The sequence below is a fragment of the Arachis ipaensis genome, chromosome B6, assembly GCF_059453495.1.
Source record: "Arachis ipaensis isolate K30076 ecotype BB chromosome B6, ASM5945349v1, whole genome shotgun sequence".
In the NCBI taxonomy this organism is placed as follows: domain Eukaryota; kingdom Viridiplantae; phylum Streptophyta; class Magnoliopsida; order Fabales; family Fabaceae; genus Arachis; species Arachis ipaensis.
In genome coordinates this window covers 62,635,459-62,652,020 of record NC_142441.1, presented here as the reverse complement: position 1 = coordinate 62,652,020, position 16,562 = coordinate 62,635,459, and the positions used below count along the sequence as shown (strand labels likewise).

The 16,562-nt window shown below is 37.1% G+C and overlaps 1 pseudogene; it reads right to left on the bottom strand.

Annotated features, from left to right (window-relative positions):
- Positions 1-12,266: 12,266 nt before the first annotated feature.
- On the bottom strand, positions 12,267-13,845 carry LOC148555824 (uncharacterized; annotated as a pseudogene).
- Positions 13,846-16,562: the final 2,717 nt, after the last annotated feature.

Sequence of the window (16,562 nt, the reverse complement as noted above, 5' to 3'; positions counted from 1 at the left end):
CATAGGCAAAGGAATCCTAATCCACCATTCCTATCCTTCATCTTGAGCCTAATCATATGTTGTACTATAAAGTATGGCCAATTAATCTTAATCCCATTCATCATAGCCCACATGACAATCAAATCTTCATCATTTACATTCGCATGCCCGGATATTCTAGGTTGCAATACATAGGTGACTAGATATAACAAAGTTCTATGTTCCGCACTCATTGAATTGCAACTAATTTTGGAGTGAGCTCCTTGTACAAGGTTGAACAAATGCATGGCATTGTCCTTTGAATAACCCCATTCATCAATTGGGGTTTTACCACCTTGAAACAAGTCACCTTGATTTGGCAACTCCTAAATGGTGGCTAACTCATCACCATCTAGCCTATAATCCTTTCTTCCTATCTTGAAGAATAATGTGAAATTTGATTCATCTTCCTCATTAATCTCAAGCATGAGTGTACTATAGGCTATGGCAACTAAATCCGGATAATATTTACTCTTAATTTGAACAAAATCCATGAGGCCTTGATGAACTAGAATAGCCTTAAGAGTATCAAACTTATGAATGACAAGAAGGGTCGGATCCAAATACCTCGGAGGAATTTCCTTTCTTCCGGCGAGCCTTGCCTCATAGAATTGAAGATCTTCATTAGAAGCAAAGTACCTTGCCAAAGGATGATCATTTGGAGGTGGAACCACACTTGAAGAGCCTTTTGACTTCTTGATGGTTCTCTTGATTCTAGGCATTGTGGATGATTTTGTTTTATGGGTTTTGTAGAGGAGAATGTGGGGACTTCAAATATGTAATTTATTTGTAGTGGGTATCTAAGTTTTGTGAGTTGTATGAAGCTATATGTGAGCTTGTTTTGGAGGTTATGGAGGTTTGAATGTGGGGATATGAGTTGTGAGGTTGAAGATGATGAAAAAGTGGGGTTTTGTTGCTCAAAAATGCCAAATTCACGTGTTTTTGTGCAATTTGGTCGTGTTTGCATCGATGCAATAGGCTTTGCATCGATGCACATAGCACGTTGTGTGCTTTGCATCGATGCAAAGCTTGGTTGCATCGATGCAACATGCATCATTTTGCCCAAAATCACCAAATTTTCATCCTTTGGTGGTTCTTTCTTCAATCCTTTGAGTTCCATCATGTATATACTCACTTAAACTATTATAAACTTCAATTTGTTGATCCTCCATTGTTTATAATCTTCAAATTCTTCAATCTACCTCAAGATTAATCACTCATTCATCAACTCATAAACCTACAAAACAATGGCTAATTGGATATCTCCAATGCTTAAGTTAGTAAGAGATACAAAAATAGCAATATAAATACAATGAATTCAAACAAATCATATTAGATTAGAATCCAAGATACCAAGTTCATTTCGGATGTTAAAAAAAAACTTTCTTTACATAAAGGTTTAGTGAAGATGTCCGCTAGTTGTTTACTAGTTTCGACAAATTCAATAACCACATCACCCTTTTCAACATGGTCTCTTATGAAGTGATGTCTAATCTCAATATGCTTGGTTCTTGAATGTTGAACCGGATTCTTGGTTAAATTTATTGCACTAGTATTATCACATTTGATAGGAATGTGATCAAGCATGAGTCCATAGTCCACAAGTTGTTGTTTCATCCATAAAATTTGGGCGCAACAACTACCGGCGGCTACATACTCGGCTTCGGCGGTAGACAAGGCTACACTTACTTGTTTCTTACTATGCTATGAAACAAGAGAGTTTCCTAGCAAGTGACAAGTGCCGCTAGTGCTTTTCCTATCCAATTTGCAACCGGCAAAATCGGAATCGGAATAACCAATCAAATCACAAGTGGATCCTTTCGGATACCACAATCCAACATTTAATGTTCCTATGAGATACTTCATAATCCTTTTCACCGCACTTAAGTGAGATTCCTTAGGATTAGCTTGGTATCTCGCACACATGCATACACTAAACATGATATCTGGCCTACTTGCCGTTAGATAAAGTAATGATCCTATCATGCCTCTATACTTCTTTACATCTATGTTTTTACCTTGTTCATCTTTGTCAAGGTAGCAAGTAGTGCTCATTGGTGTGTCCATTGCCTTAGCATTGTCCATTCCAAATCTTTTGAGCAATTTCTTGCAATATTTGGTTTGGCTAACGAAAGTTCCTTCTTTTCCTTGTTTGATTTGAAGACCAAGGAAGAAGTTGAGTTCGCCCATCATGGACATTTCAAATTCACTTTGCATGAGGTTTGAGAAAAACTTGCAAAGTGATTCGTTAGTTGAACCAAATATTATGTCATCGACGTAAACTTGTACCAAAAGGATATTTTTGTTTTCAATCATGATAAATAAAGTTGTATCAACCTTCCCTCTTCTAAAACCCTTTTCTATTAAAAACTTGCTCAAACGTTCATACCAAGCTCTTGGAGCTTGTTTAAGACCATAAAGAGCTTTCTTGAGTTTAAAAACATGATTAGGATTTTCATAATCCTCAAAACCGGGAGGTTGTTCAACATATACTTCTTCTTGAATGAAACCATTAAGAAAGGCACTCTTAACATCCATTTGATAAAGTTTGAAGTTATAAGAGGATGCAAAAGCAAGTAACATCCTAATAGCTTCTAATCTAGCTACGGGAGCATAAGTTTCGTCATAATCAATGCCTTCCTCTTGATTATAACCTTTAGCTACCAATCTAGCTTTGTTTCTAACAATTGTACCATTTTCATCGAGTTTATTTCTAAAAACCCATTTTGTTCCTACAATTGTTTGATTACTTGGTTTAGGCACCAATTCCCAAACGTCATTTCGTTTGAATTGGTTAAGCTCCTCTTGCATTGCCATAGCCCAATGTTCATCATCAATTGCGGACTCAATGGTAGATGGTTCAATTTGAGAAACAAAAGCACTATATGCAAATAAATTTCTAAAAGTGGATCGAGTTGTTACCCCTTTCGAAACATCACCAATGACGTTGACTAGAGGATGATCCTTTGAAGTACGCCAGTCCTTTGGAAGTGCATTTATTTGTGCTTGTGATGGTTCAATTTCTTCAACTTGAACACTATCCTTTGTTGAGCTTGTAGAGGCTTCATTTAAATCTTTTTCTTTGTCTTCACCATTCAAATTTAGTGAATCAAAGTTTTCTACATTTTCATCAAAATCTTTTCTAGCACAACAACGGTTAGTTTCATCAAAAGCGACATGAATACTTTCTTCCATAGTCATGATGCGTTTATTATATACTCTAAAAGCTTTGCTAGTTAAAGAGTAGCCTAAGAAGATTCCTTCATCAGCCTTAGCATCAAATTTGCCTAAGTTATCTTTTCCATTATTTAGAATAAAGCATTTACAGCCAAAGACGTGAAGGTGGGAAATATTTGGCTTTCTTCCTTTGTACAATTCGTACGGTGTTTTCTTAAGAATAGGTCGAATGATAATCCTATTCATAACATAACACGCGGTACTAACCGCATCCGCCTAAAAGTACTTAGGAATATTAGCCTCATTGAGCATAGTTCTCGCCATTTCTTCTAAATGACGATTTTTCCTTTCAACCACACCATTTTGTTGTGGTGTTCTAGGAGAGGAAAAATTATGCTCAATGCCATTTTCTTCACAAAAAGTTTCAAAAAAGATTATTTTCAAATTCTCCACCATGATCACTTCTAATAGATGATATATGCAAATTCTTTTCATTTTGAATAACTTTGGCTAATCTTTTGAATGCTCGAAATGCATCACTCTTGTTTGCTAGGAACAAGGTCCATGTAAATCGAGAGTAATCATCAACAATAACTAAAGCATAGTAATTGCCACCAAAGCTCATAGTCCTAGAAGGACCAAATAAATCCATGTGCAAAAGTTGTAATGGCCTTGTTATTGAAACAATGTTTTTGGATTTAAAAGAGGCCTTTACTTGTTTTCCCTTTTGACATGCGTCGCAAAGGACGTCTTTTTCAAAACGTAGCTTTGGTAAGCCAATTACTAACTCTTTAGAGACCAACTTGCTAAGATGGTCCATGTTAGCATGAGCTACTCTACGATGCCATAACCAAGTTTCATCATTTTTACTAACAAGGCATTTCACATCATTTGAGGAAACTTCATCTAGATTAATCATGTATACATTGTCAACACGGTGCCCAATTAGCACAATTTCATTAGTGTCTTGCCTTTTTATCAAACAACATTTTGAATCAAAGGTGACTAAGTTTCCTTTGTCACAAAGTTGGCTAACACTAATGAGATTATGTTTGAGACCTTTGACAAGTATAACATTATCTATGGAGGTAGAAGAATTTTTACCAACTTTTCCAACGCCGATTACTTTGCCGGTGTTGTTGTCTCCATAGATCACGTTTCCTCCGTTTGTAGGCTCTATTGCGGTGAACTTTGATTCATCGCCGGTCATGTGTTTGGAGCATCCACTATCAACATACCAATTTGTATCCTTAGCTCCAACACGTACCTACAAAACAATTAAAATTGGGATTTAGGTACCCAAGTGAATTTGGGTCCTTGATGGTTAGTATGAGCATAATGCCCATAAGGTGCCCATCTCGTATCTTGACTACTAAAGTTTATATGTTTAATTCTAGTAAAGCATACGGGTGCTATATGACCTACTTTATTACAATAATGACATATGACATTTGGATTATGCATCCTATGCATGTTTCTAAATGGTTGCCTAGGTTGTTTCCTAAATGCAACATCTTTTGATCTATATGCATTGTGATTATAATTTCTAAATGAAGCATGTTGAGGAGGATGTTTAAAGGCTTCATTCCTTTTAGGCATGCTTGCCTTTTGGGCTTGCGGTTGCCTAATAGGAGTTTTAGTATTTTTAAATTTTCCTTTTTCAAAACCTAAACCTTCCTTATTATGAACATGCTTTTGGTTTTTCAACATTTTATCTAAGTTATTTGAAGATTCATTGAACTTAGCTAAAGTGTTCTTAAGATTTGTAATTTCATTTTCATGCATTTTACAAGATTTGTATGGATCACTACTTGTGCTACACTTATCTTTTCCAAGATTGATATTCTCGTTTTTCAACATCTCATTTTGTTTTAAAAGATCCATATTCTTTTTCTTTAGGAGAGAATAATCTTGGGTAAGTTTTGTGTACACCTCAAGTAAGGCATCATATTCATCTTGTAAATTAAAAGAAGTGGAGTTGTCATCACTAACCTTTTCTTCGCTTGCCATTAAGCAAAGATTTGCAACCTCGTCGTCATCGGAGTCGGATTCATCCTCGTTCTCCCATGATATGTATGCTTTCTCCTTCTTCTTAAATTTCTTGTTTTTGTCCTCCTTTTGAAGTTTTGGACAATTGGGTTTAATGTGTCCAACTTCTCCACACTCATAGCATTTTGGTACCTTTGTTTTGCTCTTGAAGTTTTTCTTCATTGCAAACTTATTGAATCTTTTTAATAAGAGTGCAAATTCTTCATCTCCTTCTTCTTCATTATCATCACTCTCTTCTTGTAGTGATGTTGTTTTAAGGGTGAGACTTTTCTTCTTGCTTTCTTCACCTTTTTGTCTATTTAGCATAGTCATTTCATAGGTGAGAAGATTACCTCGTAGTTGATCAAATGTAAGTTGATCATAGAGCCTTCCTTCCACAATGGCGTTCACTTTGGAGTTCCATTTTGGTGTAAGGCTTGTAAGCACCTTGGTCACAATTTGTTTATCATTGTATTTTGTGCCAAGCATGCTTAGGTTGTTGAAGATCTTGGAGAGTCTTTCAAGAGCTTCTTCAATGCTCTCTTCATCTTTCATTTTAAAATTTTCCCATTCATGAACCAACATAAATACCTTTGATTCTTTAACGTGGTCGGTTCCTTCGTAAGTGATTTGGAGTTTATCCCAAATCTCTTTAGCGGTTTCACATGTAGAGATCTTCATATAATCATGCTCGTTAAGTGCACAATGAATGAAGTTGATGGCTTTATCATTAATTGCCACTTTCTTCCAATCATCGTCACTATATTCATCTTCTCCTTTCGGTACTTGCTTTGAGACGGAGACTTCTCCTTCTTTAGCGCTTGTTGTCTTTGTTGGAATGTGATTTCCATTCTCAATCACTTTCCAAATTCTCACATCTTGAGAACGGATCCAAATTCTCATCTTATTTTTCCAATAAGAGTAATTTGTTCCGCTAAAAAGAGGAGGTCTAGCGGTTGAGTTACCTTCACTAGTGTTGTTGTTGTTAAAGCTTGTGCTTGCCATGATCTTTTCCCTTAAACGGTTAAGTCTTTCAAAGGGTTAAGCTCTGATACCACTTGTAGAACCTATGCACAATTACTCAAGAGGGGGGGGGGGTGAATTGAGTATTGCAACAACAATGAATCTTTTTGCGAAAGTTAAAGACAATATACAAAAGTGTTATTGTACTAGTATTTTTCCAAGAGCTTAACTCAATTGCTAAGCATTTATAAGGAGCTTTTACTTTCCAATAGACACCAACTCAAATAAATTGATCAAGCTTTTCACCAATCGGACTTAAGCTATTCCTTAAGTACTTACGAAGCTACTTTTCGATCACAATTTATTTGCTCAAAGGTAAAAGACAATAATATTGAAGAGATGAGTTTGGAGAGATGCAAACGCTATTTAGAGTGGTTCGGCACAATCCTTGTCCTACGTCCACTTTCTTTCTCAATCGCTATTGAGAAGTTCCACTATTGCCAAGCTTCAAGGTGCTCGCGCAAAACCTTTTACAATCCGAGTCCTTAGTTTCTAACACCTCACGGTATATGATCACCACTCGTATACTAACCCACTCCACTTAAAGATACCTTCTCTAAGATTTGCCTTGAGTACTTAGTATACTTCTTTGGTATCCTCACCGACTATAGTGTTTATAACTCTTGACTCAACCTTGGAGATCACACTCCAATTTACAAAGTGTACAAGAAAACAATTCTCAAAGAATTGTTGAGACGAAATGAGTACTCTCTAGAAGAGTGTATGATTACAAGTTTAGCACTATTGAACCAATTGATATTGCTCTCTCAAATTGTGTATTATAACACCTTAAAAAAATGTGTAGAATGAAAGAATATGAATAAGATAGTTTGCAGATACTCAAGTATTTGAAATAAGGCTTCAATCCATCTATTTATAGACTTCCCAAACCTTAGAAACGTTGGGGAGTTAATGGGATGGATTCTTTTTGTCAAAACTAGCCGTTTTTTTATGTTTTTGAATCATTTGCATCGATGCATAACACTTTGCATCGATGCAAATGTGTCTTTGAAGCTGAAATTTGAATTTTCAGCTAGGTTGCATTGATGCATCGATGCAACAAGTCGTCGCATGCTTTGCATCGATGCAAGATGAGTGTGCATCGATGCAAACCTTAAAGAATGGCTTAAAATCACTTCAAAATACTTAGGATTGATCTCAAACTTGTTGGAGTCAATTCCTATGCTTTTGTACCTTTGAAAACAAGTTTTTAAACCATTTGGCTAGCATCGAATTGCAAGATGTGCATCAAAACATTTTGTGAGTGTGTGTTGAGAGATTTAGCAATTGGTTCTTAACAAGAAGTTACCTAAGTCCTAAGACACTATACTTGTCTTCAAATGTTGTGGACTTGAGTTTCTTGTTGTTGTTGTGTTGCTTTCAACTCTTCATTCCTCAATGTTGAATGTTGGTTGATCTTTCAACATGCTTGTTCATTCAAGTTGTTTGTTGGTTTGTCTTTCATGTCGTTTGTTGGTTTGTCATTCATCAAAACCTACGAATACAAACTTCGCATACAAGCAACATGATTTACACAATTAACTAAGAAATTAATTATGAGCCTAAGGGATTAGAAAATTAAATTTTATAATTTGAAAAAGTAAAAATATTTAGAATAAGAATTAAAATACTAATTTTAAAGGTTTTGGCCCAAAATTGGGCCAGCGAGCTAAATCAGTTGGACCGGGCCCATAATCGGCCTAACATATGTAACCCAAGTTTGGAGGCAATTCAGCCTCACTCTCACCACAATTAGGGAATCATGCTGAAAGTGAGAAGGGGGAAGCTTTGTTTCATTATTCACCCCGACCTTCAATCACCCATAACTTTCGATCTGGAGCTCCGATCGCCGCACAAGTTTGCGGCCATGCATTCCTCTCGTCGAGCTCTTCAATTCTATCTGATTGATTTGGTAAGAAATCTCAACATTCATGCCCATTTCTCCCTTTCCTATAATTTCACGTTTTTGGTTTTGGGAATATTGGATTATTGTGATTTTGGTTGTTTAGGGGCACTCTAGCGTGAACTATAAGTTGGTTTCATCCCAATTCTAAGTGACAAAGGTGCGGAATCACTAAACTCTTGTATATTATTAAATTAGTGAATCTTAGAATTGATTATGAAGGAATTGAATGAAATTAGATTGAATACATATAAAATTGAAGTCAAATTGGTGGACTTGAATGCTTGAATTGGAAATATGGTGGCTGGAAACTTGTCGGTGTCGGTTTGAAGGCTTGGAAGTTGTGAAAGAGGAGGTTTTCAGTGGTACTTGAGCTTGTGAGGATCGGCCAAGGTATGATTTCAGTTTCTCGTAGTTAATGTGTAATGTTACGTGAAAACATAGGCTAGTTATCTGTAAAATATGTTAAACTATGTGGACTTGTGGATTGTTGTTGTGAATTGAAATTTTATGTTGAATGACATTAATGTGTAATTAATGATTATCATGATAAATTGTGGTGAAATTCGGCCGGAGGCCGTGTCCAGATAAGTATGATTGATTGGAATGAATGTTAGTTATTGATTGTGATGATGTTTGAGGGTAATGTGGATTTGATGGTGAAATTTGGTGAAATATAGTTGAATTTGGAAACTTTGAATTGAAGCGGTTAGGAATTGGGTGATAAAGTTTTGAATGATTGGAAAGTGATTGAGAAATGATTGCTAATGTGTAGTAATGTGTTTAGTATTCAATTATGAGTGTTTTGATATTGAATCTGGTTGGGGTTTGGTTGGTTTTAAATTGAGCATTTTGGAAAAATAAGCAGATTTGCAAGTTTTGGTAAAAATCTAATTTCAACCTACTTTGGTGGGCCAAAATTTAGCTTCCGAACCCTCAAGTTTGGTGAAACTTATTTTGAATTGAAAATTGGGTCCGTAAAGTTTATAACGTTTGAAGAACATGCAATAAATGATTTTTAACGAAAAAGTTATGCTCGTTCAAAGTTTGGTGTAAAAAACAACTGATTTTCTGGAACTTAGTAGCTTTTTACCAATTCTGCTATGTGCGCATACTGATGGTGTATTTTTGGAAAATGAATTCCAACACCCAAAACTAACCGGCAAGTGTACCAGGTCGCATCACGTAATAATAACTCACATGAGTGAGGTCGATCCCACAGGGATTGAAGGATTGAACAATTTTAGTTTAGTGGTTGATTTAGTCAAGCGAATCAAGTGTTGGTTTGAGTGGTTTGTAATTGATAGAAGTTAAATTGCATGAAATGTAAAGGGAGAGGAAAGAATTGCAGTAAATTAAAGAGAACAGAAAGTAAAAGTGCTGAATCTTAAAGAACAAGTAAATTAAATTACAGAAGCTTAGATTGCAAGAAATGTAAATGACTGAATCTTAAAGTGAATTGCAACAAACAGACGAGCAAAAGATGAATTAAATTGAAGTAGATCTCAAACAGAAAAGTAAAAATGCTTGAAGAATTAAAACAAAAAGTAAATGTAGCTTAATTGCAGAAGTTAAAAGAGAAATTGAAGATCTCAGGAGTGGAAGAGACTAGAAAACAAGTCTAGATCTCAAATCCTTCCTTGATCCAACAAGAACAATTGCAAAAGAAATGGAAAAGTAAATTGCAGAAGAAAAGAGAAGAATGAAAGTAGTAAACAGAATTTAATAGAATTATGCAAAAAGATAAACAAGAGATCTCAAGGTGAGATTGAAACAGAATTTCTTTAATTCTTCACCCAAGATCCAAGACAAGAAGTAAAGAGTGCTCAAGCAAGAACAAGGAAGAAGAGAAATCAATTCTCCTTCCAAATTCTCCAAGATCCAAATTCAAAGTAAAAATTATAAAAATTATAAAATGAAAATTCTCAAAGAAGCCAAAAAGATATTTACTAAATTAAACTAGCTTCTATTTATACACTTTATATTCTTGGATTTTAGAATTTAGGTGGGCTTTTTTTTAATTTGGTGGAGAATTGAATTTAAATTGAATTTTGGTCCAATATTTAGCCCAAGAGTGTTGCTCCCAGTGGAGTGCTCTGCTCTTGTGGGGAGCAGAGCATTGAGGCTTGTCTTTGGCCTCTTTGTTGCGTGCCAAGTTGGGTATCAATCAGGATAGCGCTCCGCTCTTGTGGAGAGCGTAGCATTGGCTTGCCTTGGTGTGTGTCTTGTGCACTCCAAGCTCTTTGACCGTGTCATGTTGCGCGCTCCAAGCTTCCCTGGCCGTGTCATGTTATGCAAGGAATGAGGAGAGTAGCGCTCTGCTCTCCTTGGGAGCGTAACACTCCTTTTGCTTGGGTGAGGTCCCAAGTTCAAAACTTGTTGGAGGCATGCGCTGGTTCTTTTTCTTTGTGAAGGAAATGGCGCCTTACTCCTTGCTTCCTTAAGGTGCTTTGTTCGATCCTTGGGGGTAGCATTTTAGCCATTTTTGGCTTATTTCCTTTGTGAGTAGCGCTCCCCCACTCCCCCTTGCTCCTGAGTTCGAACCTTGTGGCAAGCATTGGCAAACATTTTCCCTTGTAATTGTTTGGGATGAAGCCCGATAATGCTCTTGGCAAGAGCGGAGCATCATTCTTCTCCCCTTTCTTTCTTGGTTCCAAATTGTGCTCCGCTCACAAGGGGAGCATAGCATCAAGCCTTGCTTTCTTGGTTCATTGTTGTGCTCCCTTGAGAGAGTGCTCCGCTCCTGAAGAGAGCGTTGTGCTTCCTTCTTCCATGTGCCATGCTTCCTAATTTCCTTTGCCACACTCTTCTTTTCCTTGGGCCACGCTTCTTAGGCCACACTTTCTTGTTTTCTTCTTTTCTTCACCTACAAGTAATCAAAACAACCAATCAAAGTATCACCAAATTCACAAGGTTTATAAATCATTTAAATATCAATTAAATTTAGTTTAAACCTCATGATTTAGTATTAATTAAATGGTGATTGATTGATTCAAAGAAACCATGCAATTCCATTCCAAATTACTTACTTACAATGCAAGAAAGTGCATAAAACCTAATAAAAACAAAGAAAAAGACTAGTAAAACTAGGCTAAGATGACTTGTCATCACAACACCAAACTTAAAACTTACTTGTCCCCAAGCAAGCATTAAACATAAGAGAAGATAACATGAAATAGAGAAGTATGCATGTCCTTATTTAGCGTATAGTTGAACTTGGTTCATGGGGTTTTATGCAGATCAATAGTAGCTCATTTATTACTTGCTGTTAAACAGGCAATGTTTCCTCAAGGGTTCACTAAGGTTGCTACTACAATGCCTTACTTTTTGCTTACTTCCCTTGTTAACTTTTTCCTTCTTTCTTTTGCTTAGAGAGCTTATTACTTATTGAAGGCTTGGTGGCAAATGTTGCAGTAGCCTTTGGCTTAATTATACTCAATATTCCTTCACCACAGACACATGGCTCATTTTTTTCTTCCTAGGATCATTGATGCCCAGCATCTCTTTGGATAACTAAGTGTTTTGTAGCTAGGTTGCTCTTTATTGTGGACTTTCAGTTGGCAATCCCAAATCAGTTGATCTAAGTGGCCAAGTTTTGAAATACTCCTTAGAACTTACTTGTCCAAGCATATCCTAGTACAAAAACACCACAGGCATGTGTCCTAGTGTCCAAGCTATTAGTGTCTAGCCTTATTGTTTGTTTCTTTGACACTTTTTGGCTTTTATATTTCTTTTTCTTTCTGTTTTGATTCATTTTCAAGGGATTTTTATTAGTTGAAGGATCACAGTAGCAAACTAGCTTAAGCTTCAAGTAACATGTCATTATGCAGCAATTATTTTGTGAGCTAACAATTGAATCAAACACATGCCACCACTAACTTTCATCCTAACTTTTGCAACATTGAACAATTACTTTTCTAAATCAAATATCTTTCTTTTATTCAAACAGCAAAGGGAGCAAAATAGAATATTCAAGCTAATGAAGGATGACAATTATTATGCAGATAACTTTTTAAGCTAAAATATATGCAAAACAAAGAACAATTGGAGGTATATCATGTTTCAGATACACATCTTCCTTATTTAGTTTGAAATAATGAAAGAACTTCACCACCATCTAGTTGTCATGTCCCTGATTATTGCTTGATTCTCCCTTCTTCTTCTTTCTCTTCCAGAGCTTGGAGTAGTCCTGAATTTCTTCACTAGGGCACCTTCTATCCCAGACAGGATCTAATAGACCTGAGAGCCCAACTGCCTCCAATCTTTCATGTGTTACCTCTTTGAAGTGATGAGATCTTGCTTTCTGTCGATCTCTAAATTCTTGGCACTACTCAAATGGTTTGATTTGTGGATCTAGTGCTGGCATATTGTGGGTCAAATACTCTAACCTTGCTTGCATATTTTCATCAGACTCTATTTGTTGCACATGTCTAATCTCTCCAATAGTATGATGAATATTTTTCCACTGATACAAGTTGTGAGTATATTCCCTATATTTGGCTTGGGTCAGGAACATTTTGTCATATGACTCTTGAAGTCTTGTTGTTTGTTCTCTTTGCCCCTCAAGAATCTTGGCTTGAAATTCTTGTTGTTGGACCATCATTTGTTGCTGCCAGCTCTCTAGTTTTTCCTTCATTCTGTGCTGCCAAGCTTCATTTTGCTCCCTATCTTTTAAATATTGCTCCCGGTGCTGTAGATATTGCTCTTGGTGCCATGAATATTGCTCTTGTTCTCTCACATTTTGTTGTGATATTTCCTCAAGAGCTCTTTGTAGTTGACTCATATCTATGGCACTGTGAGCTTGCTCTTCCCCTTCCTGTGATCTTCTTCTCCTTTGGGGCTTTCTTCTTGATCATCATCCTCAGTAATTCCTTCCATGTTTCTCTTTGTGATCCCCGTCCCATTTTTTACTTTCTCTGTGTCCTCATCTTCAAAAATCACTCCAACTTTGTTGCATAGCCTTAGAATGGTGCTTGGATGGCCGAGCCTAGTTGATTTATTTTTGCTCTCAGCTATCTCTTGAATACTATCGGCTATGAGTTGTGCAAGGTTGATTTCTCCCCCATGTAAGATACAGTATGTCAAGAGTGCTCACTTGATTGTGACCCCTGAGGTGTTTCCAGTAGGGAGTATAGATCTCCTCACTATCTCATACCACCCCTTGGCCTCAGGAATGAGATTTATTCTTTTCAATTGGCTTGGGATTTCTTTTGAATCTCTTTCCCAGTCTGTGTCTTCCAAGCATATACCCTGTAAGATCTCATCAGGGTCATTTTCTCCCTGCAGTCTGGCCTCATAGCTGAGCTCTTCATAAGTTATGGTTCTCAACTTCAAGGCCCTTGTAATGTATGCTGGACTGAAATCCACTTCAACTCCTCTAACATAACTTTTGTAAGGGATGTTGTCTTCACTCTCTTTCACAGCATTTGCATAAAATTCCCTGATCATGACTGCACTAATCTTAGTGAGAGGATTGCATAGAAGATCCCACCTTCTTTCCCTAGTGATCTGCTCATGATGGGGTATTCCCCGTCCCTCAGCTCAAAACCCCTCTCATGAATGATGTGCTTTGTTTTCATGAATCTATGATATTTTCTTTCATGAAACTGAGATCTAAACTTCCTTGTATCATAGGATGGGGGCTCGGTTACCATTGGTTCCTTCCCTTGTCTTCTCTTTGAACTTGATGAAGCCATGAATTCAATTTGAGGGAGAAGGCAAAGGTGGATTTGTGGTTGGTTGAGGTACAATTTTATAGTGTAAAGAGAATGAAGAAAGAAATGTTGCTGTTGAGAGGGAAGTGAGAGGTGTTTAGGATTGCACAAGGTGGAACAAGGACTTATGATTGTAAGGAAGACTTGTATGAATATGTGATGCAAGAAATGTCCCAACCTATTTATAGGCAGGGCGTTAAAGCTTTGGACGAAGACCATACTTGAAGAGGGATTCGGTCATGACTTATGAAGGGTGGAGATTGAGTTGAACAACATAGTAACTTCATAAGATGAACGGCTTGCATGTTCTCTTGAGGATTGACAAGGATTCTCTTCCCATTGGTTGCATGAGGTTCGTCCTCCAAGGTGAGTAGCATGCAGATTTTTGCTTTCCAAGGTAGGCACACCTCTCTAGGCACATGTGATCCTTCTCTCTTGGCTTGTCATAGCTGTATCTTCATCTTGTCTTTTCCTCAACCTTCTTTTTCCTAATTAAATGAAAATGGTATACTTTAGGACACAATTGTAGCACGGTGATGAAGTGGTGAATGCTTGGATTATTTATTATGTTTCTTAGTCATAAAAGACCAATTGTGTCCCTTACTTAGTGAACCAAGGTTTGGTGAACACCAAACTTGTCTCTTGCTAAGGGATTGATGTCAAATGCAAGCAATTTATCACAATTGATGCTTTCATCATAAGTTCTAATTCATTTTCTAATATAAATTCCTGAAATAAAACAATGTATGATTCATCTATGCATGACTTTGATTTTTTGAACAAAAGTTGATTCTTCTGAAAATTAGTACATATGCAGACACCAAACTTAATGTTTGGTCAAATACTTCATCGAGATGACTAAGCATATGATCTAAGAATGCTTGAAAAGCTGATTTTTGTGTGCTGTCAAGCACACCAAACTTAGAAGTCTGGCATGTGTTTCAAAATAGTGTATGCATCTGTCAAGTATATCTAATAAAATTCAAAATCATGCTAAGGTGATCATAATTTATTGAATTCAAAAACGAGCAAGAATCTTAAATCATGGGTTGCCTCCCATGGAGCACTCTTTTATTGTCATTAGCTTGACATTGGACCCCTCTTTTATGGTGGTTGATGACTGTAGTGTCTCAGCTTATCCCCCCTGACTGTGAGCTTCTTCTTTGTTCCTTGATGTTCAATTTCGGCATGCTCTAGCGAGAGTATTTTGCTGACAGTATAGTAGTCATCAGCTTGTTGGATTGCCCCCAGTTGTTGATAGATCAACTGTACTTTATCACCCTTGGAGAACCCCTCTGTTGGAATCTTTTTGTTCTTCCAACCCTTTTTAGTCTTGTTCTTTTTTTTCTTCCTTCTTTTTGCTGATCCTCCTTCTTTGACAGTAGGTTTCACTTTGGGACTCTTCTTCTCAATGGTACTTCAATGTCTTCTTGAATTTCTTCATCATTCTACACAGTCTCTCTCTCTTTTTGCTCTGCTGTATTATCTATTTCTTGCTTTGGAAGGTAACTGCTGATTGTCTTGTTAATTCCTTCCTTCCACTACAAGTTTTTCCTGTCAGTTTCCATGTAGTCTTTCTTTTCATCAATGAGTTATGTTTTTGGAAATACATTCAGGGTGACGCTTTCATCATGCATTCTGAGGGTTAACTCTCCTTGCTCTACGTCTATAATGGCCCTAGCAGTGGCCAAGAATGGTCTCCCCAGTATAATGGAATCACCTTCATCCTCATCTGAATCTAAGACCACAAAATCTACAAGAAAGATGAATTTGTCTACCTTGACTAGAAGGTTCTCAATCACACCCCTGGGACATATCACTGACTTGTCCACCAATTCTAAAGACATCTGTACTGGTTTCACTTCTTCTATGCATAGCTTTTTCACTAGAGAGGAAGGCATCAGATTGATACTAGCCCCTAAGTCACACATTGCCTTGTTGATGGTCATACTGCCAATGGCACAAGGTAGAAAAAAACTTCCAGGATCTTCAAGTTTAGGGGGGAGTCCTTTCTGGATTAATGCTCTGCATTCTTCAGTAAGCAGTATAGTTTCATTTTCTTGCCAACTTCTCTTCTTATTAATAAGCTCCTTCAAAAACTTGGCGTACAGGGGCATTTGCTCTAGTGCTTCAGCCAGGGGAATGTTGATCTCCAATTTCTTAAAGATTTGGAGAAATTTAGGGAAGTGTTGGTCCTTAGTCTCCTTGTTGAACCTTTGGGGATATAGCAATGGAGGTGTGAAGTTCACTCCCTGCCTGTGATCCTTGGTTGGTTCTTCAATTGCTTCCTTCCCTTTTCTTGAAATTTTTGGCTGCTCCTCCTTTTCTTGAGCCTGCTTTGAAGTTTGCTTGCTTGCTGTTGCATCCTCATCATTGGCTTCCTCTTTTTCACCATGTTTCTTGTCATTTTCCCTTGGCTTCTTAGTTGCTTCTTCATTTTTTACCAAGATCTTTCCACTCCTTAGCTGTATAGCTTTGCATTCCTCTTTTGGATTAGGAATGGTGTCACTTGGGAGTGAGCTTAAAAGTCTCTCAATAGCAATTTGCTTGGAAAGCTGTTCAATCTGTCTTTCCTTATTCTTCATGGAAGCTTCTTGGTTCTTTGTTGTCATCTCTTGGTGCTTCATCATTTTCTCCATTAAGATCTCCAAGTTGGTGATCCTCTCAGAGTCCTATGAGATTGGTTGGTTGTGGGGTGT